Genomic DNA, 8,079 nt, shown 5'->3' on the forward strand with positions numbered 1-8,079 from the left:
TAGAGAATGTATCAACCCAAACAATGTAAATATAACTTCCAGGAACAGAAGTAAATGGATCGAAATTTCATTCCTACAGATTATGTGGAGACAGTTTTAAGCAAAGGGGCTGAAAAAGAAATATGATGTGCTCCCATTGGTGAAGCACATTCTAATCCTCGCATTCTTAGCCACATCAGAGGTTTTCTCAGGCTACAAATCGAGCAAGCCTTAATTCCCAGAATATGTTCAAGAACATTTAAATTACTTCCAAAATAGTTGCATACTAAGTGACAAGTTGATTAGAACCCTGCCAATGTGAAAACTGAGAGATTGTTTAAAAATCCAGTTAAAGTTATCAGTTTGGGTAAAATTCAATTGCTGCTAGGAATTACACTTCCTGGATGCCAACAAAGAGGGCATTTAGATAAAGTAAGACAAAATCAACCAGAAGAAGAGAAGAAAAATACCTAAATGGAAAGAATCTTGCAACTGTTCAGCAAAATGTGGTTCAAATTTTGGCTTTAGTACAGGAGATGGTGAGATGGCTTCTAGCAAGTTAGAGGAAAAAATAAATCAATATTGTATAAAGCTAAATAACAAAAGGGTGGAAAATAGAAGAAGATTTAAGTAGCTATTAAGAAGAGCTAATAAAACTGATGCAATAGGAGGCTGAAGTGAGGGAAAGACTGACTGAATATGAGATTTCTCAAGAGCTGCTTCAAAAATAGTAGAGTCAGAAGAGAGAGCAGTCCAAAAAAATGAGATTTCTCATTGTACCAGAGAAACTGGGAGGAATAAAAAGCACTAATCTTATTAAAGTTCAGATAAGCAACTGCACTCATGTCCTACAGCAGTATTTCTTAACTGAGGGGGTGCATCATGTGTATGCTCCATATCTGACCATGAGAAAGCAGCCAAACCTCTACTAGTAAAGATGCATTCATATCAGCAGAAACAGCTGACAAATATGTGGCAGAAAGGAAAATAATTAAAACTTTGGTACATCAGAGTGTTTGTGGAAAATGATTACTCACTGTGCAACAGGCAGAAAAGAGGGCAAGTTCATCCTGCCAATCAGGAAATGTTGAGGGGAAAAGTGTGAGATTCAAGTTGCAATATCCAGCTGTCTCCAGAATATATGTTCTGGAGGTTCAAAGATGTTTTTTTTGGATGCAGAACAGGCTAAGGAGGAAATAATAATAATAATAATAATAATAAATAACTTTAGCCAACAAACAGTGAGCCAGCAATTTGAAGGGAACTTTGCTTTTCACTGACCTGGCAATAACATAGTTCATAAAGAGACTTTGCAAATGAAATCTTTTCAATTGTTTTGAAGCTAAATTCTTGAATGGCAGAAAAAAAAAGTCAGGACTTGAACAGAAGAATCAGGAGTACATTGGACTTCAACCAGAGACTGGTGATGAGAGATCAAGGTAATCAGGAAGATTAGTAATAATGTAAAACTAGGGAATACATAGGAGAACTGTAAAGCATCAGTCCCAATAAATATAAGATTATACATATGAAGTGTGGTTCTGCAAGAAGATGTGACTGAAAAAGACTGGCAGTTTGTTTTAAACAACTTTATTAAACTTATCTCTTAAGGCATATACACATATATCAATAGAAAAGAAAATAAAGCATGTTAACATTTTTTATTTACATACATTATACATTACATATATGTTTTTTTCTTTATAATAACTGTCATTCAGTCCAACATGACATAAACTGTTCAATTCTTGCCTTCCCTTAAAGCTCATTCCTCCTCCTGGACATTACTCTTTATGCATTTTCCCACAAATTCAGTTTATTTCTATGTAATTTGCTTATTATCTCTTCTAAAGATCCCACTTCCAGTTTTTTTCTCTCTTTTACAAATATTCAATACATCAAATACTTTTGGTTTAGATTTTGATTTCCCTTATCTACTAATTGATTTTTAGTAGCCAATAGAGTTAATCTTAATAAGGCTTTAACTATCTCTAGGTAATTCAGATCTTAAGTCCTAGCTCAAAAGAATGATTTCCTTAGACAACCATTTTCTCCCCCAATATTTCTGACAAACTGCAAATTCACTACACTGCCAAAAAACATGTTCCTGGTTACCTCTCCCTTCCCAATCATACCTCCAACATATCTCCAACATGTGCTGTCTACTTGAGGAAAAATTCTCTGAAGCCTGTTTGGGGTATAAATATACCTATGCAAACATTTCCAAGCAAAAATCATAAACCTTCTGGACTTTGTTGCATAAGAGAGACATACATACACCTTCCCATTGTTCCCTTGCAAATTGCTTTTCCAATCTCTTTTCTCAATCTTTTTTGACCTCCTTTGATTGATTCCTATAGTTATCATGCAATATTTTATATGCCCTACTAATTATTCCTTTTTAACAGCAGCTTCTCTTCTAGGTTCTACTAAAAACTCTACCAGGGCTTGTCTTTCACTTAGGACTCTCCTACCCATTTTTCTTTATTAAAAGTTTCTGTGCTCTGAAGATGTTATCAAAAAATAGTTGCTTAACAGCAACCTTTCTAAACTCATGCAAATTATCCAAATGTTCCCTTATTTTTTCTTTAGCACTCTTTCTTGTTCTGTAAGACCCCCCTTATTCTGTAATACTTTAATCTTTGTCAGCCCTCTACATAATTCCTATTACTTCTTAACCATATCTCTTTCTCTTTTATTTCTACCATATTATTAAACTCTATTTTTAATTTATCCTACTCACTAACTGTCCATTCTGAAGAATTTTTTACCTTCAGTAATATCTTATGAATAATTTCTATTCCCTTTTCCTTAAATCCCTCTCTTTTTCACAGGTAGGTGGGAAGGCACCAGTGTTTCATTTTTACTTCATTACTCTGCATTTTGTCTTAGTTGTTAATGGCACTGGACCTGAAATAGTTATTGGATTGGTGTCAAAGCCTTCAAGTAAATGCAAATGTCCTGTGAAATATAATTTCTATCAATTTTAGTCCAGTTATTGTGCTTTGGGGAATACTATGTAAATCCTGTCAAGCGTGCCTACTACTGAATTCATGTCTTCCTTGACAAATATTTTATTAAATATTTTCATAAATGTGCCCTCTTTTGTTTGAACATAATAATATCTTATCAGAATGATTGCATTATCAGTTGTATCATGGAAAGTGAATGACATTTTAGGTATGGATAAAAAGCAGAGTACTGAAATATATTAAGAAGTATAGAGTACAAATAACAATGTTACAGGAGAGGCATTTAAATAGAAATAAGCATGTGAATTTGGTAAAGAAAGGATTCCAGAGATGTTACTCATCAGAGTATCAGGAACAAAGGAAAGCAGCAGTAATAATACTGATACTGGGGGCTCCAATAGTGATAGAGGAGGAAGAGGAGAAGAAGAAAGACAACAAAGGTAGACTTGTGGTAATAATGGGTTATTGGCAGGGAAGGCGGATCTCACTGTCATGTATTAATATACCACCTAAAACTACTATTAAGGACCTTAAGAGAATTATGGGAGAGGTAATTTGCTTCCAGCAAGGAATCACATTCATTGGTGGGGACTAGACAGTGATATGCAATAGTGAAGCTGTATCAGAGAGAGCTAGAAGGGAAAATGTAACAAATGAGGGTAGATTCTTGGATAAATAAATTAGACTGTTTGCAATGGATGATTTGAAATTAGCAGGAACCCAGACAGAGTTTATATATTATTCTCCAAGTTACAATAAATGGGCCAGATGAGACTGAACTTCATGACAGCATGGGTATTTAATTAACGGTTCTGAAACCAAAGTCAAGGAAAACTTTATTGTCATTCGGAACTACACAGCAGTGTAGCTGAACAAAACTACAATGCTTCATTGTCAATGCAGGAAACAGTTGCACACATAGACAGAGAAAAATTAATAAAATATCACAGTAGAAATTTAATAAGTAGTAATTAGCAAGTAAAGTAGGACAACAGACCCAGAGCAGATACAGAAGCCTGCATTGTAAGAACACCAGACTAAATAACAGTTTCTTTCCATTCACAATTAGACTATTGAACTCTTGGGAAAAAAGAACTATGAGTCTGTCAAAACACTCAACCATGTCTGTTACATAACTAGCCTATCAAGTGGCTTATTTATGGATGTGCAATAACCAACTGCAGTACTAAAGTAGCTCACCTACCACACTAAAGGACTGTAAAGAGCAATATACAAAATGTGCAATAATTCAGTCTAATCATAGATATGCTGCTATTGTTTCAATTTTACTTTGACAATATTACCTTCATATTGTTCCTTGTCTTCCTTGTCTCCTGTTGTGGGATTGGTGTGGAACATACCCAATAACTATTTCAGACCATGTCCAATAAAGACTGAGATAAAGATGAAGGGTAATCAAATAAAAATGAGTTGTTGGCACTTTCCTACCTACTACTGAAAAGAGATAACTTTAAGGAATGGGTAGTGAAAACAATTTAAGAGTTGCTAAGGAATGTACAGACTTCTTCAGATGGGGTAGCTGAAGAGTGTGTTAAAATGTACATGAAATTGTAAAACATAATACAAAATAAGAGCTATGGGAAAGAAGTAATGGTTGGAGGAATCATATCTGACAAGCTGAGTTTGAATAGTGTAGCCAAGCAGGGGTGTTTTCTTTCTCCAATGTTATTTGCCTTTTACTTATAGTCATTAGCAAAGTAAAAAAGGGACTCACAAATTCAAGGATATAACAAATATGGTACTCAAGAAAAATTAACCTTATTTGGAGATTATATTATTTTGTACATGATAAATCCAAAAAGCATAGTTTGTGTTGGGGAATACCTTGAGAAATTATCATTTTTTAGGATATAAAATAAATGAGGTTAAAACAAAAGCTATATTGGTAAACTATGTTGCCACAGATGAGTTGGTTCAGCAATACCCATATTTATGGGGACATGATAAGATGAAGTATTTAGGGATTTAGATTAAAAGGGATTCTATCATGGCAGCTAAGGATATGTGAAAAGAGATTAAACAAAAGATAATATAAAAAGTAAGAAGTTGGAAGCTGTCAATGATGGATATGGATAGTAAGGGATAAGATGGGAACATGTTTCTATTCCTCTTAGTACTGTATATAGGTTAGGCATATTTTATCATCTGGAGGAGAAGGTGTGGACCATAATAAATAAAAATGTGTAAGAATTTATTTGACAGAGAAAGAGGGCAAGAATTAAATGTGATGAGTTGATTCTTCCCATAGAATAAGTTGGTTTAGGATTACCAGACGTAAGGGATGCTTTACAGCTACTTAGTTACGGTTCATATATATAGTGTAAGCAGAAGATTAAAAATCAAAGTGGAAAGAAATGATGAAAAGGGGGAGTTCAAAAATAAAGAGAATTTGATTTTGGATGCAGGCAGTTTGTGAGAAAAGTAAAAGCCATTCAGAACTTTATATGTACAAAGTAGTAGAAAACATTTTGAGATCTGAACCAACATGAGAATGGAGAAAAGAGATTTTAGAAATAGGGATGACTGCAAAGAGGGTCACAGAAAATTGGCAAGAGAGAGTTGGAATTTATTGGAGAAAATTAGCAAAGGAAGCAAGAGATTGGAAGCAAATAACTAGGGTGGAAAAATCTTAAAGTGGGATGAAACTAAGCAGAAATCTGGACTGCAGGTTGGAGTCTGATTGTAAAGTATAGGCATAAAGAAAGGGATAACAGAGTATTAAATGAAAGACAAGCTCTGGTTGAGTTTATAGTTTATAGCTGAGTCTGGAACAGAAGTTGCTGTAAAAAAAAGTTATAATTAGTATGGGATATAAAGTAATGCATGATAACTAGAAGACTCAATCAGATATTCGACAAGACCTGGGAATAAGAATAGAAAGGCAATACACAAAGAAACAATGAGGGGATATATGCATCACTCCAAAGTATGCAATAAAATCTAAAATATGTCGGCATATGAATGACTCCAAACTATGCAATAAAATCTAAAATGTATCGGCATATGAATGACTCCAAAGTATGCAATAAAATCTAAAAGGTATCGGCATATGAATGACTCCAAAGTATGCAATAAAATCTAAAAGGTATCGGCATATGAATGACTCCAAAGTATGCAATAAAATCTAAAAGGTATAGGTTCTTTGCATGCAAGTGTTTGAGTAGGTATTAGCATATCCAAAGTAGACTTCAGATATTTTTCCACAGGTAGATAGCAAGTGCTAGAGATGTGATATAACAGAAAGGGTACTTGGGGACATGATTTTTGGGACTGTAATGAGTTGATAGATTTTAAAAATTCCCTACAAGGTATTTTGTCAGAAATGTTGGGGGAACAAATTATTCTAAGGAAGTGATTATTTTGTGTTGGCATAGAGAAACTGAATTGCCCTGACATGGTAATGTCCTATTAAGTTTAATGTTATTGGCTGTGAAAAAAACAATTACTAGAAACTAGAAATCAAAAGCAAAATTAACTGTAACTGAATTGTTGAATGTTGTAAAGTAGATACATAAACTGAAGGCTGGATCCTTAGAAAAGGGAAGCAGAAAACTACATAGAAATAAATGTAATCTATGGGAACAATTCACACACAATAATGTTCAGGAGAAGTGATACTTCAGGGAAGCAAGACTTGAGCAATCTATGGAATGTTAAACTGAATAATTGTTAACACAAAAATCATATGTGTACAAATGAAACTAACTTTTGTGAGGATTTTTCTCTTTTATAATTAAATGTGTACTCATATTGATATGCTATTGTTTGATGCGAATAAAGATGTTTAACAATAATTTGCCATTCTTTAGCATGTAAATCCAAATATCACAATAGGCTGCCATATTAAGTCTTAATCTCAAGATGGATTTAGCATTACTCTTTAAACAAAAATTGTTAAAACACATATATTAACTATTCACAACATAATGTGAAATCAGGAATTAATTAGTTACCACAGTTTTCTTTTCATTATATTACAAATCTTAACAACTGGCCAGTAACATCATGCATTGTACTGCAGTCTACAGTTTTAAATATGTATACATCCTAAGTAATTAATTTCATGTCAGTCTTCATCAAATTCAGTTTGCTTTACAGAATCCCATACAGCCTATTTTTAATATGGAGTTCTGCTTCTGATCTCTAATAGTTCTCAGTTCCATATTTGTAATCTCTGTGAACATCTTTTGACCTCTCTTACTGAAGGCTTGTGGGTGTTTTCCATTTTCTAGTTATAGTTTTCTTAGTTGCTATCAACAGTAAAAACAGTAACTTTTCAGTTCTTTACTACATTATTTTATACAAATGCAACAAAATATTTCTATTCTGAGGTTAAATTCTCTTCTAAGTATAAGACTTAGTATATTTTTTTTTTACTGAAGCAACTCCATACATTACCAAAATACATACTCCCAAGAACCTCTTTCTGATCCCTCACATATGCCTGTTGTCTGCAGGAACATTTGTCAAGTCTCATGGACATGGTGGTAACTAGTTAATTCCTGAGTTCACATTATGTTGTGAATAGCTAATATCACAAAGATGGAATGTAGAAAAGAAGATTAGTAAAGTAGAAGTTAAAAAAATAGAAGTTGAAGTTATGGAGTGCCTGCGAAGTGAAGGATCTGGTGTAGAAGGTCTAATACAGGTTACATCAGAGCATGATGGAGTGAGTCCATAAAGTAAGGAGAAACAGGAAGATCCGGCAACATCGGAAGAAGAAATATGGACGTGGGGAAAGAAAAAGAGCTTTAATATGGTGTGATATGTATGCAACGGAGAAAGCAAAACTAACCAATACAAAAAGAGCAGCACCAAAGATACAGTATTTGAAGAGAAATGCAGGCAAAGGAATCAAGAAATGGAAAACTTTACAATACAAAAAAATAAGAAGACAAAGAGGAACAGTAAAAAAGGAATAATGGAGAAATTAAAGAAATAGAAATGGAGGTTATGGAGAACCTGCAAAGTGCAGGAACAAGAACATAGGATAGTAAAGGAAAGGAAGGTGAGAAATCAAATGCCACCATGGAAGTATCGAATAGAGAAAACTATAAAGCAATTAAGACAAGAACTGTCACTGTTAGAAAACTGTAGAAGAGGGAAC

This window comes from Protopterus annectens, chromosome 2.part1 (assembly GCF_019279795.1).
Source record: "Protopterus annectens isolate FY-2018-M chromosome 2.part1, PAN1.0, whole genome shotgun sequence".
In the NCBI taxonomy this organism is placed as follows: domain Eukaryota; kingdom Metazoa; phylum Chordata; order Ceratodontiformes; family Protopteridae; genus Protopterus; species Protopterus annectens.